General features: G+C 43.1%; 1 pseudogene; it reads left to right on the forward strand.

Moving 5' to 3' along the window:
- The first annotated feature begins 3335 nt into the window (after positions 1-3335).
- LOC118014118 lies at positions 3336-6261 on the forward strand (annotated as a pseudogene).
- The last annotated feature ends 15906 nt before the right edge of the window (positions 6262-22167 follow it).

Below are 22167 nucleotides of genomic sequence, written 5' to 3' on the forward strand. Positions count from 1 at the left end.
CAGTATCTGTCTTGTATATGTTCTTTCCTCTGTCTGCAAACACTCCGACCCTAGTTATCTGCATGTTTTGCTCCCTCTTTTCCTTCACGTATTTGTTCAATTGTCACCTTTGTAGTGAGGCCTTCCTAGACTATCTTATTTATACAGACTGCTTTTAATGGTAGTGTTTAGACCACTTATATTTAGTGTAATTATTGATATAACTGGGTTTAAGTCCACTCTGTTGCTATTTATTTTTAATTTATCCCATCTGTTCTCTGTTCCTTTTCACCTCCCTTCCTGCTTTCTTTTGTATATAGAAAAACATTTTTTGTGTTCCATTTTAGCTATTTCTCATGCGGTTTTGTTTATTTTAGTGGTTGCTCTAGAAATTACAATATGCATTCATGACTTATCACAGGCATATTGAAATAATAATATTATATCACTTCATGTATGGGTAAGAAACATACAATAATACTTACTCCCTTTCTGGCTTTCATACTATTATTATAATATGTTAATTATTTCTACATATGTTATAAGCCCCACAAATTGTTAATTTTTGGTTGAAAGTCAATTGTATGGACTCATTGAATTCCTATTCAATGATTTATAATCTATTACTATTATTATTATTATTTTTTTTATCTTCTAATTGTTCCCCATTTGGTCAGTAGGAATCCCTTCAAGTTATCTCCTGTGTCCTTTTGTTATGTTAGTACTTTGTTACTTTTGGTAACAGGCCCTAGGATCATCTTATACTTCTCTGCCCTTACCCTAAAAATCAGTCATTTCTTCAAGAAGCCTTGATTCATTTTAGTGCAAGGTGATATTCATTAACCAGGATCTGGGTACTCAGTGTGCTCCTTCCTACGGGAGTGTCATTCATTGCTTCTAGGCCCCTGTCCTCTCAGTGGACAGAGCAAGGAAATATGAATATGAATATGAATAAATATACACACACACATACACATCTATATCTATTTCCATATCTTTCTATTAAAAACCATGAGATTTCACCAATACCTCCAATTCCAATCCAACATTTCAGGGTTGATCTTAGCTTTCCCTTTTCCATACTTGTAACTCCCTTCATTAACAGTAAGAGAATTGGCTTTCATTATCCTCAATATATTACATATTTGCTCAATCCACCTATATGTAACCAATATCCTAACTACTTTGGGGCCAGTCCCTGGTCCTGTAGTCCCACTGATTCCCACCAGGGACATCAAGGCTAACTTGTTGTCCTTGGGCCCCTCTAATCCCTGCTGGCCACGTTGGGGCAAAAACCTAGGCCCTGATGAAGGGCTCAGTAGCCCTAGCATAGAAGCAAAAGAGATGGTTGGATTGATTCAAGACTGGTGACCTGTAAAGACGAATTGGGAAAGTTAGGGACCTTGGATGTTAAGAACATCATATGCCATAGGTTTCACGCAGGATGTGGAAGAAAAATGTGTTAGGAGGTGTGTTGCATTGGTAGAAATGGAGGGGTGGAAGCACTGGAGATCCTGATAACAATCAGAGAATAGGTATGGTGGAGATTAAGTTCTCTGGAGAACCCAGTCATTTCCAACTAGCTAGCCAAATGTCTGATTATATCTACACACGAACTGGGCTACAGTGATTCCACTGGAACTTTTACTGTCAAGTGGGTCACATCCGGGAGAATTGCCATTAAACATTTTTCTAAACGGGTTACAGGTGCTTCCCCTCCAGTAAATTAAATCCCTAATAGCAGAACTAGAGGAAGCACATGTATACTCATACACAGACTGAATATAATACTGGCCCCCAATCAAAAGTCATCAGGAAGTCAGACTTCAAGGCAAGCTCCTGTCCTGAAATGACTCTTTCATGATCAGATAGCACAGGTATCAAAGAGAAAAGGCATAGATGGAGCTTTTGCAAGTTTCTGAACCCAGAAGGGATGAGATCCTGAGAGATCAACTGGAAATTGGATCAGTTAATACCTGAATAAATGAGTAAGTGAACTGGGCCTTGCAGACTGAGTAGGATGTCTGTAAATAAGAAGGAGAATGAATAGAATTCACATGGGAAGCAACTAAATCACAGATCCAGAGCAAGGCACAAACACACCAGAACTGTGAGACAGAACACTGGATACACCTGCCCCCCTGGAGGTGACATACGTCAGGGCTTTGGCAGAGTCACGTCTCCATCCAAAGCCGGGTGCTTGGTGCCACTTGCTAGTATCTGGGTTGTCAGTTTCTTTCTTCATTCCCTATGGTGGCTTGTCAAAATCCCCCCTCTCAGAAGACAGCCTAGCTGGCTTCAGTAATAGACATCAAGGTAATCAGTCATGAACTTCCTCAATCTACTGTCTCTGCACCTACAAACTGTTGCATTTTTTTAAGAAATTTTATTTATTTATGTATTTTAAGTGATCTCTACACCCAACATGGGGCTCAAACTCATGACCCTGAGATTAAGAGTTGCATGTTCTATGTGGCTCAGTCAGTTAAGCGTCTGATTCTTAGTTTCAGGTTGGGTTGTGATCTCATGGTCCTGGGACTGAGGACCCACGTTGGGCTCTGTGCTCGGCGTGGAGTCTGCTTGAGATTCTCTCTCTCCCTCTGCCCCTCCCCCTGCTCGCTCTCTCGCTATCTCTCTAAAATAAAAAATAAATAATAAAGTCTTAAAAAAAAAAGAGTTGCATGCTCTACCGGCTGAGCCAACCAGGCATCCCCAAATTACTGCATTCATACCTACTCACAACACCTTCCCTTCCTAATTGCAGGAAGACATAACCTGTCCAAGGTTAATTCTTCAAACTATACTCAGGCTCCTTTCCCGTCTCCCCACTGAAGAAACATTGTTGCCGCAGTTACCACCTTCAACCCCTTACAGGCCTTTTCAAAAGTCACGAATAGGTAAATGTCCCATCAGGGGCACATGAAATATCAATATTATATACTTTAGCTATTGCCCTTTCTTTATCTTTTCTTGAACAGCAAAACTTGTTGTTTTTGTTGTTAAACATCATCTTACATGTTTCTCTAATTATAAAGGTAGTGCATGATCATTACAGAATATTTGCACAAAGTATACTGAAAAGAACCTTTGTAATCTTGCCACTTCTTTGTGGGTTTCCATGTGTATAGATCTATGTCTAACACTTAATAGATGACGTTTTACCAAGTGCTTTCTGTGGGCCAGGCTCACCAGGATCCGGTGAGAGACTTACCCACAGTCGTGCATCGAGTCAGTGGCACATTCTAGACTCAATCCTAGCCAGTCTGGCTCCTTATGCTTCTACTTTTCACCCCAGTCAGAATCACATTATACATAGAGGGAGCATTTTTCAATATCACAAAATGTTTTAGAAATGTGATTTCTAAAGCATAACCAAGATTGTTATATAATAGCTGGTCAGTTTCCATTTGGTCATCAACCCACCGCTCTTTTGCTCCCAGTCCTCACCTCAACAACACAAACTGACCCCACAAGTGTTAAAGGTAACCTCTTCAATGCCAAATCCAATGGACACTTTAGAACCCTTCTCTTTCTTGACTCTCTGGCAATATTTGACACCATTATCCCTTCCTTCCTTCTGTCATTTAGTTAGTAAGTATTTACTGAGCACCAATTATGCTCCAAGCACAATGCTCAGTGTCAGAAACCTTCTCTGTTGATTTCTGGGACATATTCTCTTTTGCTTTCCTCCTCCTTCTCTGACCATGTTTTCTTAGTCTCAGACTTCCTGGTCCTCTGGTCCTCAGCTCCGTGTTAGGGCCTTCACCATTGTCTCTCAGCCCTGGGGGTGCCTCAGAATCCCCTGTCACACGTGCCTGGAGATTCTGATTCAGGGGGGACCCCAGGCATCAATATTTGAAGATGCTACATGTCCTTCACTCAACGGTTGCTTTTCCTCTTGTGTTCCTCATCCCAGGAAATGGTGTACCTCTCCAACTACTTTGAAGCTAGAAACCTTGCTTTCTGCTCCTCTTCCAGTTAATCACTGTGTCCTGTTGATTCTACCCACCTTCCACATCTCTCCATCTCCACTGCCATCACTTGTATTTGGCCCATCATCATTTCTTACCTGGATTATTAAAATGCCCTCCCAGGTGACCTTGCCTGCAACCTTGCCTCACTCCAGTCTCTTTGTCATTTTTGCTGTTTCTCAATAAAAACAGCTTTGCTGTTTTTTCCTGATTATATAAATACTACAATATTAATATAAAAATAAGACAATCCTACAAAGATAAGGAAGAAAGAAATGATCACCTGAAATCCCACTACCCTGAGTCATTTCTATTCCTGTCAACCTTTGAATGTTGCTCAATCATATGAGAAAAGTCTGAACCTTGTCCCTTTCTGGGATTCAGATGCCACAGGATGGCCTTGAGGGAAGAATAATTTCAAGTGGGAACAAAGAGGACCCAGAAAGAGTGACCATCTAATTGTACAATAATATCATAGTGCTGTTTTGTTTTGAGTAGAGGGCACTTTAAAAAAAGAAATACTTTTTTCCATACCTTCTCTGCTCTCTCTCCTCCTGTACCCCACCCCCACCACCGTGAATCAATGCTAAGAACTCGGCATGTATATTTTCCGACCCTTTCTTCATGCTCACATCATCATATATTGTGTTTGGCTCCTCCTAACAGTGACTCAGCTCCCTTGACAGTTTATTCTCACAAGTACGAAGTCCAGGGCCCCATACAGTGGCCAGGGAGCCAGATTCCTTCCAACTATCTGCCTTGCAATCTTTCACACTGTCATAACTTCAAGGCCATAAAACGGCTGTAAAAGCGCCAGCTATCATATCCTCATTTCAGATAAGAAAAGGGGAAGACTGCTTTCCAGCCCTGGCCCCAGCCGCGGACACAGAAGCCGCTGGGATGTTGATGCCCGAGAAGAACCCTATTGCCATTTATGAACTCCTTTTCAAGGAGGAGGGATGGTGGCCAAGAAGGACGTCCACATGCCTGGCAGATGAGAGCAGGTAGAAAAGAACGTGCCCCCTCTTCACATCATGAAGGCCATGCAGCCCTTCAAATCATGAAGCTACGTAAAGGAAGGGTCTGCCGGGGGACATTTCTACCAGCCCCTTACCAGCCAGGGTGGCCAGTGTCCCCACGCCTGCCTCCACCTGCCTGTTGAGAGTGTGCCTGCCGCTCTGCCCCGCAGCGTCCTGGGACAGGCCATGGCGCAAAGGTCTGGAGGGAGAGCCACCTGCCAGACTCACCGCAGGGCGAGTGACAGGGATGCGGACGGATCAAGAGCTGGGCTCCCTGCTCCGACAAGCTCGCTGAGGCCAGGCCTGCATCAGCAACTGAAGGCCAGTTTAGAGGTGGGTTTGGTCGTGGACGTGGTCAGCCACCTTCATCAAGCTGGAGGAGAGATTGTTGTGTGTTGAATAAATGTGTAGGCAGAAAAAGAAAAGGAAGGAAGGAAGGAAAGAAGGAAGAAAGGGAAGGAGGGGTGGAGGAAGAGAAAGAAAGAAAGAAAGAAAGAAAGAAAGAAAGAAAGAAAGAAAGAAAGAAAGAAAGAAAGAAAGAAAGAAAGAAAGAAAGAAAGAAAGAAAGAAAGAAAGAGAAAGAAAGAAAAGAAAGAAGGAAGGAAGAAAAAGGAGAAGACCAGGAGCAAAAAAGAAGTTCACCAAACACTCAGTCCAAAGCTCCCATTATATCTCATTGGCCACTCCTCTCTGCAAGATGGGGCAGGAAAAAAGGCACACGCACACACACACACACGCACACACGCACACTAACACACAAAAGATTTTAGGGTTCTTGTTTTGCTATTAGCAGCCAAATTGGATCAGGGGACACATACACTGTTGCATAGAGCTCTTCCTACTTAACACCTCATGGAAATCCCTCCAGGTCATTTAGTATAGATCTAGCCTATGCTTTTTAAATGGCTACATTACTCCTCATGGTAGGTGCACACTATAATTTATTCAATCATTCTCCTGAAGATGGGCATTCATTTTGTATTCAGTGTTTTGCCAGCCATAAACAATACAGAAATAAACACCTTTGTACATGTATCCTTTGTACCATGATTTATTTCTACAAACTGGATTCCTAGCAATGGGACTGCTAGGTTGAAGGACGTATGTATTAAAATTTTATAGTCTTTCTCCAATTGCCAAAAAGTTTGTAGCAATTCACATTTCATCCAACAGTGTTATGAGTATCTGTTTCCTCTCCATTTTCACCCGTAGTAGGTGTCATCACTGTTCCTAATTTTTACCAACCCAAAGGGTATAAAACGATATTACTTTACTACTTCAATTTTAATTAGCTTTTTTAGATGTACTTATTGGACATTGGGATTTTCTCTTCTATGAATTGTATATTTATGTTATTTACCCAGGTTTGTCTTTTCTAATCCATTTCTAAGAGCTCTTTGTATATTATGGATATTAATCATTAATTAGTATAGTGCAATTTGTATACTAATATACCCTATAAAAATTTCATTGGATCTTCTTTGTGTACAGAATAAAATCTAAGTGGCTTAATAAAGCCAGGTGTGTTGCCTGAGCAGGAGATGGTATTTAGATGCCTTTGATAAGAACAGTTAGGCACCTCCCTTCTCACCATGTATCTATTTGCATCCACTGATTCACACAGAGGTTGAACAGTCCTGCCTATGAGAAAGGGTCTGACACTTGTCCTGGCTGGATTTCAGTCATCCAATGGACTGGGGCAGGGAGGGGCTGGTGCCTGAGGGAGGCAAGATTATAAGCAGCGAAGGTGGGGAGGTGGGGGGGGCGTGTCAAGAATTAAGTCATCAGAGAGAAGAAGGCTTCTGGCCCCTCGAATCAAAACCAGCACTGGGGCCAGAGTGCCCAAGCCGAATGGTATTCTGGGTTCACGGCAGAAGCTAACATTGGAACTTGTCTCTCTAGCCACTTTGGCAGCATGTGCAGCTCCTGGAAGGAAGGGGGCTTCTGGGGAAGTTTCAAAAGCTGTTACAGTATAGTCAAGAAGCCTCGCTGTGGAACCTTATTTGACCTGGACCCAATAAGAGCATTTCCCCAGAGCATTTTCTAGAGCAGTGGCAATAATCTCTGGTCTTTACATGCAGCAGTGATGCTCCAATGTCAACACTACAAAGCTCAACAGACTGCCCAGTATTTGTGCCACCGATAGGCCGAACCTTCCAGCCTTTATGTTGGCACCCTCATTGAAGCATGAAGGCCTGGGACTGCAGAATTGCAGCTTGGCTAGCCATGGACAGGTGATAACCCAGACTATTTCATCGTAACATGGAAGTACTCCCTAGTGAGTGCCCTAAGTACTTGGTGGAAAAGACCCTGAAAATAACTTTGATTTTCTGCCACAATCTTGACTTCCTTTAGACAAGCTGGTGGGATGCAGAGCTTGGGAGAGTGGGATATTGATGCTGGTGGGGTTGCCCCTCTACACACTGACTGGTGAAGCCTGCAACTGGTCACCTTCATTCTCACTGTACCTGCTATGGCCCCTACCAACTCTCTGGCCTCACCTCCTGCATTTTCTCTGTCCCTCTCTAAGTTCTGAATATGCTAAACCAGTAGTAAACTCTTCCAAGCACCATACTTTCTTTGTCTACTGTAACTTGGCAGATGTAGCTCTCTGCCCCTGAAACACCCAACCCCTCAGCCACGTTATTTGTGGCTAACTCCTGTCAGCCACTACCTCCTTCAGGAAGCCCTCCTTGATTCCTCCCATCTGGGCTTCAGGTCTCTCCTTAATGTTCTCAGAACATCCTGTATGCTCCCATACCCCACTTCTTCTAGACTGTGAGCTAATTTCTTCAGCATTGAGTACAGCGCTTGATATATCATGGATGCCCAGTAATGCTTGTTACCTGAGTGAATTAATGAAAGAAAAATTAAATGTCCACATTTCACTTATTAAAAGAGCAAAGATAAGGGGCACCTGGGTGGCTCAGTCGGTTAAGTGTCTGCCTTCGGCTCAGGTCATGATCCCAGGGTCCTGGGATCGAGCCCCGCATCGGGCTCCCCGCTCAGCGGGGAGCCGGCTTCTCCCTCCACCTGCTCTTGCGCTCTAGCTCACACATTTTTCTCTCTCTCCCTCTCAAATAAACAAAAATCTTAAAAACAGAGCAAAGATGAAAACAGAGATAATAAATAAATAAATAAATAAATAAATAAATAAATAAATAATAAAAATCACAGAGATAATATGCAGCCATGGCGGTGGTGTGGTGAAATAAGTATTATCGCACACTCTTTGTGGAAGGGCAAATCGGTACATATTTTCTGGAGGGCAATTTGGCACCATACATAAAGACTTTCAAAAATATTCCTCCTCTTTTGACCCACTGGTTCTATTTCTAGTAATTTATGTTAAGGAAATAATCAGAGGCATGGACACTTATGTACAAAGATATTAATAGCTGTGTTATTTTTAATGGAAAAAAATAAAAACAGTCTAAATGTTGAACAATAGAGAATCCATTAAGTAATTTATGATTCATCTGTACGTGTAGACATTCTACAGCCATTAAAATCCATGTTTTTCTCAGAATTTCAGCATGACGGGAAATTTCTCATGGTCTAATATTAAGTGAAAAAGCACACAAAACTATATACGTGTCATCACCCACATTTTGTGGTTACGAAAGGAGATATGCCCAAGTTGTTAGTAGTGGTGGAATTATAGTCTTTTTTTCTTCTTTATGATTTCCTTTACATGTTTTCTGTACGTATTATTTTATAGTTAGAAAAATGGTTTTAATTTTTGAATGAAAGAAAACTGGTAGGACAAGGTAGTTTATGCTAAAAGCAAGATGAGCAAGTGACCATAAAGTCACATGCACACAGAATGGCCAGGAATTGCACCCACTCTTGGTTTTCATGACATGTAGCTATAGCCTCGTCCTCTATAACTTTGGTAATGTTTGAGAGGGGAGTGCAAGATGAACAAAACAGAGAGAGGGGACTTGAGAGACTTCACTTGTTACATTCAAAGTTTTCATGCACAGTTTGTAGGTGGGGCAACTCAGAGGCCATGACAGTTAGCATCCCATACCCTGTGCCCCCGTGTCCCCCTTTCTTTTGTCTTTTGTTTTCTTTTTCTTTTCTTTTTTCTCTTGACCCCTGTTGAAGAAAAGGCTGGAACAACCTAAGTCTTGAGAGGGTTTGCAAGGCAAGGAGAAAAGACTGTCGCACTCACACCAGCAAGTTGGGATCATCACTTCTGTCCCCAGGAGTCCGTAATGACCATTCAGGACTATCTGACCTGCCACAGGCACAATGGGGTCAACAGTGTCTCAGTTCTTTTGACCTGATGGAGGAGGGAGACTGGGGTAGGGATTGAGGAGCAGAGAAGAAGGAATAGGCTCAGATGTTAGATAGTACAGGAAGTCAACCCAATAATTACAGACGCTTCAAGCAGATGATCAATGGACATTTGATGTGCAAAAGCTAGCTTCCATGTGTATCCCTTTGGCCCCCAGTTCATTAAGGGCCTTTACGTTCCTTATTTTATTGGATCCTAACCACAGCCCTGTGAGAGAAACACTAGCTTCCTTTTTTTGCAGGTGAGATCATTGAGGCTCAACAAGATGAGAGGATTTGCCCAAGGTCTCTCTCAGTTAATAAGCACTGGAGCTGGAATCTGGGACTTCGGATTCCTCTTTCTTGTTTGACACACTAAGCTGCGAGGGACACATTCTCATACAAGAACCCACAAATAATATTGAAAAGTGAGAAGAAAAATAAAAGTGTGTTTACTAAAAGTTGGTGCATGTGATCTTAACTTTCAAAATTATTTTTCATTTCTCAGCTTCTATCATCAGTGCCACAGACAGGGTCAAGGCACTGCCTCTGGGCCTTGATGCCGGGTCTGTGTCGTGTGTGTTGTCCAGGCACGCCTGCAGAGCTTGGGCTTAAGGGGAGCTCCTGGGATGGTCCTGTTTACCAAAGGCAGCACTGAGGCATGGGCCATGTGGCTTGTGTGTCCTGGACCCACCACTGGTTCTATGCGGAGGAGTCTCTGGACGAGCTACCATCTTGGATAGGCACCCTAGGTTCAGGTTGGCACCCCTCCAGATGGCACTTCATTAGAGGAAAGCACAGTGAAGGCCCACATCGGGCACACCTGTTCATCGAGCTCCATCTCAGGCTAGCCGACAGAACTGCAGGCGCGGGCATGGCTGGTGACCTGGTTTTGCGGTGCCAAGGAATGGCAGACACGACTCCTTTGAGGGGGTACGAGCCACTTATCCTCCTCCGGCCCCCACTCCTCTGCTACCATCACCACCCTCCCCCCGCCCTCCCCGGACTACACTGCCTTTCTTCCTGGGAGCAGGGGAGTGGGCCTCCCGTCTAGAGACTCTACTATATCTTTTTCTGGGCAAGTCTTGCCCCCACACGTCCCAGCCTGGGAATCTCAGCAGTGCGTTGGTGCTCACTGATGGCTTGGGTTGGTTATGGTACCGACGCCCCAAAGAGGATTAACAAGCTTCCCGGGCCTGTTGGTTGACTCTGCCTTGGGAAGCCGTCCAATCCAAAGCTGGGTCTATCCCTACCACAGCATGCTTTGCTATGACTCAGAGCTTGCAAATGCTGAAAATACTACCACCATGTTCCTCGGGATGACAAATTCTCCCAAATGCTGTCACTTCCTTCCATGGCAGTTTCACAGCCGGTCTGCAAGTCAGCATGAGCCCTAAGGCTCTGGGCGTCAGGTGAGTCCGTTTTTTTGTTACTTTTCAATTATTCCCACTAGGGAAATCGACAGTGGTGTGGTTAATCCAAAGAGACGGATTATCTAGAAATTTAAATAATTTACATCTCTCTCTGGATTGTGTTAGGTGATTTATTTGTTTTAGGCAGAGCATTTACCTTCCTAATGATACTTCATTTAGGGTAATGAGAGGAAGAAATGGTATTCCATCCTCCCAGATTAGATAGGCAGCTCTGGAGGTGCAGGGGAAGGGGGAACCAGTGGGGCAGGGTAATGAAACAATGTGCTCAACATTCACCATGGCCAGTGGAACCCCCCCACTCACTTCCTACCGAGACTGTTACGTGGGCTCACTGTTTTTGTTCCCAGGGTATGTTCGCATGTCTTGCCTTGTTCCCATGTTCCTGTCAGAGTAGAGAGGCCTGCCATCTTGGGAGCCACAGAGGAGCAAATCAGGGAGGGAAAGAAGTGTTTCTTATGTCCAGGAAGTTGGGAGCTGTACCCCAAAATAAAAGGGTAGGCTAGAATGTTCCTCGTCCAATAAGTATGGGAAGATACCCTCGAGAGAGAGAGCAGGCTCTGGAGCTCATGGATGGCCAACTCCCTAATGCCTTTTCTAGGATATCAGAACTCATAGCCCTGAACACCAGGACACAAAAAGACTCCAGTGAGCAGAGAGGAGGACAAGGCAGGCAGATAGAGTGGGAACTATACAAGATTCAGACTCAGAAGAAAAGGGTTGCCTCTTGTCGGTAACAGGATCTTAGGCAAGTTATTAACTGCTCTGACCCTCCATGTGCTCATCTAAAGAAATGAAAGCAACAACAATAATCAGAGTTTGAGCTTACAGATGAGAGGCAGCTAAATAACAATGGTTATGAAAGTATTCTGGAAGCTGTAAAGTCCTGTGCAAATTTCAGTTATTACCGTACCTCTGACTTGCTCCATGGACCTGGGCAACTCAAGGGATGTGCCACGTTAGAGTTTGGACTCTGTGTTCAGCACATAAGGGCCATATTCAGGTATGTTTCACAGTCCTCCCTTATTCACAGGGATTTGTTCCAAGTCCCCCAGTGGATGCCTGCAACCACAGATAGTACCAAACCCTATATGTACTGTGTTTCTTCTCTACACATACCTACCTATAATGAATTTTATAAATTAGGCGCGGAAAGAGATGAACAACAATAACTAATAATAAAACAGAACAATTATAACAATACATCGTAATGAAAGTTCTATGGATGTGATCTTCCTCTCAGAATCTCTCATTGTGTTGTGCTCACCCTTCTTGTGATGATGTGAAATGAAAAAATGCCTCTGTGATGAGATGAAGTGAGGGGAATGACACAGACGTTGCAATTAGGCTACTACCAACCTTCTGATGATACGTCAGAAGGAGGGTCTTCTGCTCTGGGACCACAGTTGGCAAGGGGTGACTGAAACTGCAAAGAGCAAAACCATGGATAAGGGGGGACTACTGTCCTTAATCACCGCTGTTCTCACTCTGATGTAGGTAGAGATAGCACAAGAATCCAGCCTTCCTGTACGTGGTCTTTTCTCAGTTTCCTGACATTTGGATGAATTTGTTAATGATTCTAGATCTCGGCCTCTTCAGAAATGCTTGGCAGTAGAATTACCATCTACTTTGGAAGCCAGGTTGGAATCTGCCCAGACTCTCAATAAGAGGGTACTTCTAAACACTCTGCATGGGGTCCTTTGTCCAAGATCCTTTCTTCAAAGGATGGGGAGGTGGTAGGGACATGGGGGGGGGGGCAAGTGGACCAGGGGGTGGGGAGGGGGTTAGGGAAGTGATAGCCACTGCTGATCTTAAGCTTTCCCATGGACTGTTGTCTTTTCCCACAGAGGAGAGAGAAAAAAGGATCATGACTGAAGGGTCAGGATGCCCTGACTTTTCCTTCCCTGGTCTGAACTCTCATTCCCATCTCTCATCTTGGTCCCTATCTTTCTTCTGACCATGGCTCCCAGCCCTGGCTTTAGTGTTTCTGTTCTCTTGTCATCTTATCTTAAAGCCACAGGGCCTCTGGGATCAAATGGCAGACTCTTTGGAGGAAAATAAAATATGTGCTCTGGGACAAGCGACGTAATGGGCAGGCTCTCATTGTGGCTGAGAACAGGGGCAATAAGTTCACCTGGACATTGTCAAACGGGCTAATCTCATTTAGGTTGAGTCTGGCTATTCCTAAATCTTCACAGACTTGTGTTCCTTATCTGTCTGAAGCTGATGGAATCTTAATCCTCCTTCTACATGTGGTCATCAGCAACAATTAGTCCTTCATCCAGGACCTTTCCGGTATCCTTCAATCACTTACCCCCCACCTCCTTCCTACCCTTCATAGGGACGGCAAATGTCATATTTCCTTCAGTGAACATAGTGTTTCTACAAATAGAATTCTTTTTTTTTTAAGTTTATTTATTTGTATTAGTAATCTCTACACCCATTGTGGGGCTCGAACCTATGATCCCGAGATCAAGAGTCACATGCTCTTCTGACTGAGCCAGCCAGGCGCCCCTCTACAAATAGAATTCTTAATTAAGATTTAGTAAGTTAGAAATTTTCAGAAGGTTCATATCCTGTTGTAGGTTGAGTTCCCTAGGAGGAAAGCCTAATGTGCAGATTCTTGTGCAGGTGACTTTGGGGGAGAATGCTCTAGAAGAGTCATGAGAGGAGGGAGGGGAGCAGGATAGGGAAGGGGAAGAAGCAGGAGTGTGGTTTCAGGAGAAATGTGGCCTCAGACTGGTCCTTCTGGGAGCTCCAGAGTATAAATGGCACCACAGTTTGTCCTGCACTGAGGCAAGGAGGTGGGTGCTTTTGTATTCCCACAGGAGTGAGTCACTGGCCGGTAGGCTGTGGAGGGTGTCATTCCCAAACACGCGGGGAGGCGGCTCCAGCGGGTCAATGTGTGAGTTGCTGGCAACACCTACAGGGGCTGGAGGAAGGACTCCTCTGACTGTAAAAGGGATCCCAGGGGTACCAACAGCCTCTACTACATACCCTCTGACTCTTTAATTCCAGTCCTGGAATTCTGTCATACTGAAAGAATTCTAAGTATAGAAAGAAAAAAGAGAAAACAAAGATGTTTGCTGCAGTGTCATTTATGATAAAACATTTCAAAATGCAAAACAAACAAACAAACAAACAAAAACCCAAAGACCTAAGTTTCAACAGGACAGGAATAAGTAAGTTCATTATATAATGGTATAATTAAGTAAATAAATTACACACTTGCATGGTATTCTTTGCCCCACAAAGCCTTGGCCCCTATCTCTCTCCCTGATTTTATCTGGTATGACTCTTCCCCCTTGCTCACTATACTCTCACCAAACTGGTCTCCTCTCTGTTCCTCCAGGATGCTGGGCTTGCTACTTTCCCAAGGCTCCTGCACCTACGTTCCCTCTGCCTGGCACACTCTGTGCAGGACTGCTCCTAAATCAGTCAGGGCTTAGGTTCCATATCTCAGAGAGGACTTCCCTAAACATCCATCTTCAATAGCCGTCCTTGTCACTCTCTTAACACATTGCCCTGTTTTATAGCTCTTATCACTCCGTGGTTTGCTCATTTATTTCTTATCTTTTACCTGTCTTCCCTCCACTAGAGCGAAACCTCTGTGAAAGTGGCAATCTTGCCTGTTTGGTTCACTGCTTTATTCAGAGCCTGGAGCATAGGAGTTACTCAACCAATAGCTGTTTGATAAGTAAATGAACGTATACACAGTTTAAAACAATGCTTACCAAAATTATACAATAAAATGGAAAAATGACCAACATCTACTGTTAAGTGAGAACATCATGATGTAAAATGTCATATTATTATATCCACATGGAGAGAACTTCTGCTTCTGGCCATAATGGAGTAACAGGGACTCCAAGAATTTACTTTCTTAACTTAAACAGCTAAAAATCTGGACAAACTATGATACAATGGTTTCAGGCCTTGGATGATAGTCAGCACGTGACTGTGGTCCCTTAGAGAAGGGAAAAACAAAAAAAACAAGGTCAGTCCACGATTGCTTCAGCTGACTAGCTGGAGACAGTTTCCAGGCTGCAGAGTGGGGAAACAGAACCCAGACAGCCTGATGGTCTCACTAAATTGAGAGATTGGACTTCAGGGAAGCCAGGATGGCTAGAGTTTGAGAGGCAGCATATCAGAGAGGACAGACGTACCCAGAGAGAGAGTTCTGAAGGAATGTAGAGCAAGTGTTTGGCTGAGTACTGAATTGTGCATGTGTGAGAGAATCCCACAGGAGGCTGGTGGGAGGGGTGGCTAGAGAGTGGGGGCACAACAATGGAAAGAAAGAGTTCCCCAAATTCCTGGAGCCCACAGAATTCTGTTCCCCTTAGCCAGAGTGGAAAGACCTCATAATACACACAGCCTCAGGGAGAGTCCTCAGGAGGGCATTGTCATAGCGGTGGTGCTAAATTAGCTCTAAACTCACAGTTGCTCAGGATCCACCCTAACAAAGCTGAAAGCAAGCCTTGCAGGAATCAAACTGACTCTAAGTTACTTAACTTCATGCCAGAACCAGTAGCACTCCACTTCAAGAATTACAACCAAACCTGGTACCCAACAATGTACAATTCACCAGGTCCCACAACCAAGCAAAACTTGCCACACATGCATCAAAGTAGGAAAATACTATCCACAACTAGGAGAAAAATCAATCAGTAGAAACAGACCCAGAAATGACAGAGATGAGGGAGTTAGCAGACAAGAACATTAACACAGCTATTTTAAACATACTCCACATGCTGAGGAAAATATAAACACAATGAAGGGAAAAATGGAAGATGCAAAAAGGACTAAATAAAATTTCTAGAGATGGAAGATGCAATACCTAAATGAAAAATATACTGACTGAGATTAAAAACAAATCAGATAATATAAAAGATCAATGAATTAAGGACATAGCAATAAAACAGTCCAAAGGAAAAAAAAAAAAAAGACTGGGAAAAAAAAGAGCTTCAGTTACCTGTGAATCAGTATCAAGTGGTATAACATACCTATAATTTGAGTTCCAGGAGAGGAGGGGGAATAGAAAAAGGTTTTGAAGAAATAATAGCTGAAATTTTCCCCAAGTTATTGAAAACTATAAATTCATAGATACAAGCAGCTCAATAAATTCCAAGCAGAATAAACATAAAGAAAACTGTATGAAGACACACCATACAAATTGCTAAAAGGTAGTGTTAAAAATTAAAATCTTAAAAGTAGTCAGAGGAAAAAAGAATGTACAGAGGAGCAAAAGACAAGAATGATAACACTCTTCTTGTCAGAAACTTTGCAAGTTAGAGACAGCAGAGCCTCTTTATGATGTTGAAAATAAAAACTATCAACCTAGAATTCTATACCTGATGAAAATATCTTTTCAGAAACAAAAGCAAAAATAAATGCTCTTTCAGACAAAGAAAAGCCAAAAGAATTTGTTTCCAGAAGATACGTTAAAGGGAGTTCTTCAGGTGGAAGGTGATGGAAATTTGGTCTACACAAAGGAATAAGGGCACCAGAAATGTCAAATAGTAGGACAACTATAAAAGAAAATTATCCTGCTTTTAAATTTCCTTAAAAGATAATTGATTCATGTAAAAATAATTACAATGTATCTTGGGATTTATAGCCTATGTTGGAGTGAAATGTATAACAACAGCACAAAAGATAGGAGGGAAGAAATAGAAATAAACTGTTGTAAGTTGCTTTCACTATACGTGAAGTGATATAAAATTATAAAATTATTGGAAGGTAGACTGTGATAAGAAGTATGTTGTAAACCATAGAGAACAACCACCAGAAAAAAAATTTTAAGAGCTATAGCTAATAATCCAATAGTGGAAATAAAATGGAATCATAAAAAAAAAAAAATCAATCCAAAAGAAGACAAAGAAACAAAGAACAAACGGGACATTTAGAAAACAATAGATTGAAATTTTTAACCAACACAGGTGACTAATACATCTCCCAACCTCCTGATTTGGGGGCAGGAAAGCCACTTGGTTCAGCGAGGGCCACACTTCAGGCTCTCAAGTGGAAAGGGGAGTTATGGTGTGAATCATGGCTATACCAGACACCCCTCTAAGACAACCTTCCTGAACACCATCCTAAAAGACACCACTAAGAAAAACAACCTTGGACCTTCATTTGTCTTTCAGAAGTCTGTCAATCAGCCCATCCATCAAGCCAATAGCTGCAGTGAGCACCGCTTGTATAGAGAGAATAGCCAGTGTGCCAGGATAGACCAAGAAGGTCCCAAACCACACCTGTGAAGAAGGATCTGCCCCAACAAGGTTTCCTCATGTGTCAGTCTTCTACCTTCACAGGCACTAGAGGGGTAGGGTCTTCTGAGACCACCATGAAAATGTATAGTGAATGGAGGGGAGGGCCCAAGTCATTTGCATGTTAGTGTGGAGTAGTTAATTAGATTGATTAGACTATACCTGGGAACTACAAACCCTAGGAGAAAGAATTCTTTGACCAGTAACTTTGCTGTGTTGCCAGGAAGCCAGTAATTGTGGGCAAGAAGGTTGCAGCAGGAAGAGGAAATTATACCCTGAAGACCAATACTCCTGTTTCAATTTGCCCTTGGGGCTGGTCCTGTTGAGTCTTTATGGTAGTGGTGTGGTGGCTCTTAGTCTTTTTTCAGCTGGAGGCATGTCTTTAACTATTAGCATTTGGAAGGAAATATTTGGGAAAAAATTATTATCAAGACTCAAAATGACACTAAAGTCAGCAATGATTTTACCTTCGGTCATTGCTAGAGTATAACAAGCCCTCACAGCTTCTCCAACAATCATGGACAGAGCACTCATTCTTGGCCCTTTGGTCCCTTTACATCATCATGTCACTGTTTGAAAAGAGCCTGTTTATTGCCATCTCTTACATTATCCCAAAATGAAGTTTTCATATGTTCCAGTCAACACCGTAGATTATTTTGGTTTTTGTTTTTTCATGAGTTTTCTTGGAGAAGGGTGGGAGGGTAATTTCTGGCTCCATGTGACGCCGTTGCTCTTTCTAAAAGAAAGTTCTCATCCCTCTCCGTACCCTGTCCATGATCTGCTTGACTCAGCATTCTGACGTATGCTGAATCCTCAGCTGTAGCAAAAAATTAATTTTAGGCATTAACTAACATTGGCAGCGCCCTATGAAAAGATCAAGAGGGGCAGAGAGAGTAAAGAGGAAGCAGGGTTCCAGCCCCAGGAAGTTCAGCTTGATTCAGGCAAGGCTACACACCTGCCACATCCAAGGCCCCGAGCTGAACGGGTCACACGGGATGGGCTTCTGTCACCAGCAGGAGCACTTCAGCCTTGAGCCATATCACTGCGCTGGGGCAGAGCCAGTTACAAGTAAGGAAACCATCTATGTACGTCAGAGATATGTTTTCTCTTTTTTCCCCTCTGGGAAGATGTTCTTGGGAATTCTTTGCCAGGAAGTTGGTCACTTCCTGCCCCGATGATGAGATTTCCGAAAGGCATAAATAGCTTCTCTTGCTGCATGGAACTGGCCGAAGATGCCGCCACATTAAAGAAGGCAGGCCTCACGGAGGGTGCTTTCCAACGTCAGGAAAGGTGAGAGCCTCAGGAGCATGTGAGCAGGAGGCAGCGGCTGCAGGACCAGCAGCATGGGCTTGGCCGCATGGGCTTGAGGGCTGAGGGCAAGGGGCAAAAGGACCTGGAAAAGTGGCTAGTCTGCTGGAGAAAGTGCCAGAAGAAATGCTCTGAGAGTGTGGGGAAGCAGATGAGAAGAAAGAATAAAGGATGAGGAAGAGTAGGGACGCCTGGGTGGTTCAGTTGGTTAAGCGACTGCCTTCGGCTCAGGTCATGATCCTGGAGTCCCGGGATCGAGTCCCGCATCGGGCTCTCTGCTCAGCGGGGAGTCTGCTTCTCCCTCTGACCCTTCTCCCTCTCATGCTCTATCTCATTCTCTCTCTCAAATAAATAAATAAAAAGAAAAAAAAAATCTAAAAAAAAAAAAAAAGGATGAGGAAGAGTAAGAAAATGTGTTTGTAAGGAAGGGTCTCAGAAGACACAGCAGAAGTCCTAACAGGCATGTCAGGAACTGGCCAGTGAGTGCCCCAGGGGGAGCCACAAGCAGGAAGGGCTCCAGTGTGCAAGCAGGTCAAGAAAACAGTAACTACTAGGACTGAAAGCTATGACACTCACCTGTCGTGACACCTGGTCATACTAAGAAGATCTCCCCAAGTGTGGGCTTGATGCTACATTCAAATTTTTATTATGCATACATTATTTTTGTGTACCCTAAACACGTACTAAGTTCCATTGGCAGTTTATCCATGGCAATGATTAGATTATTATACAATACATCCTGTTTCCCTAAAGGTGTCAATCTGCCTAGGCAAGAGGGACCCCTGCCTTGGGTCTAGGCTTTAGAGCTTTCCTATTCAAAGTATGGTCCTGTACCGGAAGGATTGGCATCCCCTAGGAGTTTTTAGAAATGCAGAACCCCAGGCCCTGCCCAGACCTACTAAGTAAGATCCCAGGTGCTTTACATGCACATTGGGGTGTCTGAGAAACATGCTTCCTCCAGTTGCATCTGTCCTCACTGGATGAGGAGTCCTCAGGGCCAAGGAGACAGGGCCACCCAGAGCCCACCTCCCCTTTTAGACCATGTTCCAGGTAGTTGGGACGCCAGAAGCCTTTGCACAAATAGTCCTGCCTGATCCCGTCTCCAGGGTGTGTGTGTGACTTTCCCCAGGCCCATCCTCCTGGGGTCAACAGCTCTGCCAGGGTGAGATCACCTGAAAGGTGGCCTTGGAGCAGCTGACTGCAGGGATTGGGTTGCAGGCTGGAGTACACACAGGCTTGCACATGAGGTACCTGAGAGAGAGCCAGGAACAGGAAGAGAAGCCGGGACAGTTGGGATGGGGGAGGGGGGAGACGGGAGTCATCATTCCCTGCGCCACCCCACTCCGATGCAGAACTCCAAGGAGTTCAAGCATTCTGAATTTGAAATTGTCCTTCCACGTGATTATAAAGGTATCTTTGTCAAGGTAGGAGAATAAAACATTTTACTTGACAGTTTATTCGCTCAATTCATAACTTAAATATTTAGATATATGTATTTGGGACTCCATGTGTGCTTTTGCCTGTGCCCCACAAATGTTTTTGTTGTATCTAAGATGCACAAACCTGGGAAAAGCCAAATGACCATCCTCACATTAACTGGTCCCCAGGCAGGATAGGACTGTCCCTGAATGGATCTGTCTTAGCCCACCTACCTAGTTGGTGATAAAGGGAGGAAATATGCTTCAGAAATCAAAAAAGGCTGTTATAAAGCAAAATATGGATTCCTGAAGGTAGAACAAAAACAGAACGAGAATCAACCATAAACAGAAGTATAAGTAGAGAACGCTTTTAGTTCAGAGGAAAAAGAGATTATTTCAGCCAGGGATGTTTCTAATGTGAAAGCTGGAACTTCCGAGATGAAGGGGTTTTTAGAAGTAGCAGTTTTGGTGGAAACAAGGTGCAAAAGGGCAGCCCGATGCTCAGTCTGGCTGGAGGACTGAATGTAGACAGAAAGTTCCAAGGGCCAAGACTGCAGCAGTGGGAGGGACCAGACTATGGAGGCTCTTTATTTAAAAGATCAGTATCTCTTAAACTGCCCTGAAGCCGTCTTCATGCCTTGAGAAGTTACTAGGATGTGACCAATATTTTTCTTACAAAATTTCTTTAAATATATATATTAGAAAGATATTATGTAGGGCAACTGTGAATCTACATGTGAAAAAAGTTAGACACCAACATTATACTTTCCACAAAAATATTATAAAAATAAAAGTAAAACTCAAAACTGTAATACTCCTAGAGGATAACATAAGGGAAAACCTGGATGACCTTGGGTATTTCAATGGCTTTTTAAATACAACACCAAAGGCACGATTTTTGAAAGAAATAACTGATGAGCTGGATTTCATCACAATTAAAAACTTCTGCAAAAGGCAGTGTCAAGAGGATAACACAAGCCACAGCCTGGGAGAAAATATTCACAAAAGACATATCTGATAAAGGACTGTTTTCCACAATATACAAAGAACTCTTAAAGCTCAACAATAAGAAAACAAACAACACAATTTTTTAAATGGGCAAAAAAATGTACAAACACTTCACTGAAGAAGATAGCAAGTAAGCATACGTAAAAATGTTCAGCATCATATGTCATTAGAGAATTATAAATTAAACAACAATGAGATACCACTATACCCCTATTAGAATGGCCAAAATCCAAAACACTGACGATACCAAATGCTAGCAAGGCTCTGGAGCAACAAGAATTCTTATTCACTGCTGGTGGGAATGCAAAAATTGTCTTGTCACTTTGGGAGACAGTTTGGCAGTTTCTTAAAAAACTAAATATACTCTTACCATATGATCCAGCCATTGCACTCCTTGGCATTTATCCAAATGAATTGAAAACTTATGTCCACACAAAAACCTGCACACAGATGCAACTTTATTCATAATTTCCAAAACTTGGAAATAACCAAGATGTCCTTCAGCAGGTGAATAGATAAATAAACTGTGGTACATCAGACAATGGACTATTACTCAGCACTGAAAAGAAATGAACTATCAAGCCATAAAAAGACATGAAAAAATCTTAAATGCATATTACTAAGTGAAAGGAGCCAATTTGAAGAGACTACATACTGTACGATTCCAGTTATATGACTTCTGGAAAAGGCAAAACTATGGAGACAGTAGAAAGATTAGTGGTTGCCAGGGTTTGGGGGGAAAAGGATAAATAGGCAGAGCAAGAGGATATTCAGGGTAGTGAAAATATTCTGTATAGGTCTGCAATGGTGGATACATGTCATTATACATTTGTCAAAACCCATAGAGTGTACAACACCAAGAGTGAACCCCAGTATAAAGTAGGAACTTTGGGTGATAATGATGGGACAATGTACCACTCTACTGCAGGATTTTGATAGTGGGGAGACTGTGCATGTGCGGGGTAAGAGGTTTATGGGAACTCTCTGTAACTTTCTGCTCAATTTTGCTGTAAATCTGAAATCTGCTCTAAAAAAATAAAGTCAGGAGGAAGAGGATGAGAAGAAGGAGAAATAGGAGGAGGAAGGAGAAAAAGGAGGACGAAGAAGAAGAGGAAAAAGACAAGAGATGTGAATAAAGAAGTCAGGGGGAAAAAAAAGCCAAGTCTCCCATGCAGAAGAATTCCAACTAATTTATGTAGGCACCCCACTCTCAAGGAGGTCAAGCATAACTCCCTACTCCTTCAGTATGGGCTGTGCATAGTGACTTCCTTCCAGTGAGTAGAGTATGCAAAGGGGCAGAGGGAGTAACTTTACAGCGGAGAAATCTGACAAATATGACCTCATGCAATCAAGGTCAACATCAACAGAGATGAAGTCATGTTGTTAGTATGTACCCTCGATATAATGTGATGAAAATGGTACTTTACCTCTGTGGTCCTTCTCCTAAAAACCTGTAATCCTCCTAATCATGAGAAAAGTATCTG

Source organism: Mirounga leonina, unplaced genomic scaffold, assembly GCF_011800145.1.
Source record: "Mirounga leonina isolate KUSES-001 unplaced genomic scaffold, KU_Mleo_1.0 Mir_154, whole genome shotgun sequence".
In the NCBI taxonomy this organism is placed as follows: domain Eukaryota; kingdom Metazoa; phylum Chordata; class Mammalia; order Carnivora; family Phocidae; genus Mirounga; species Mirounga leonina.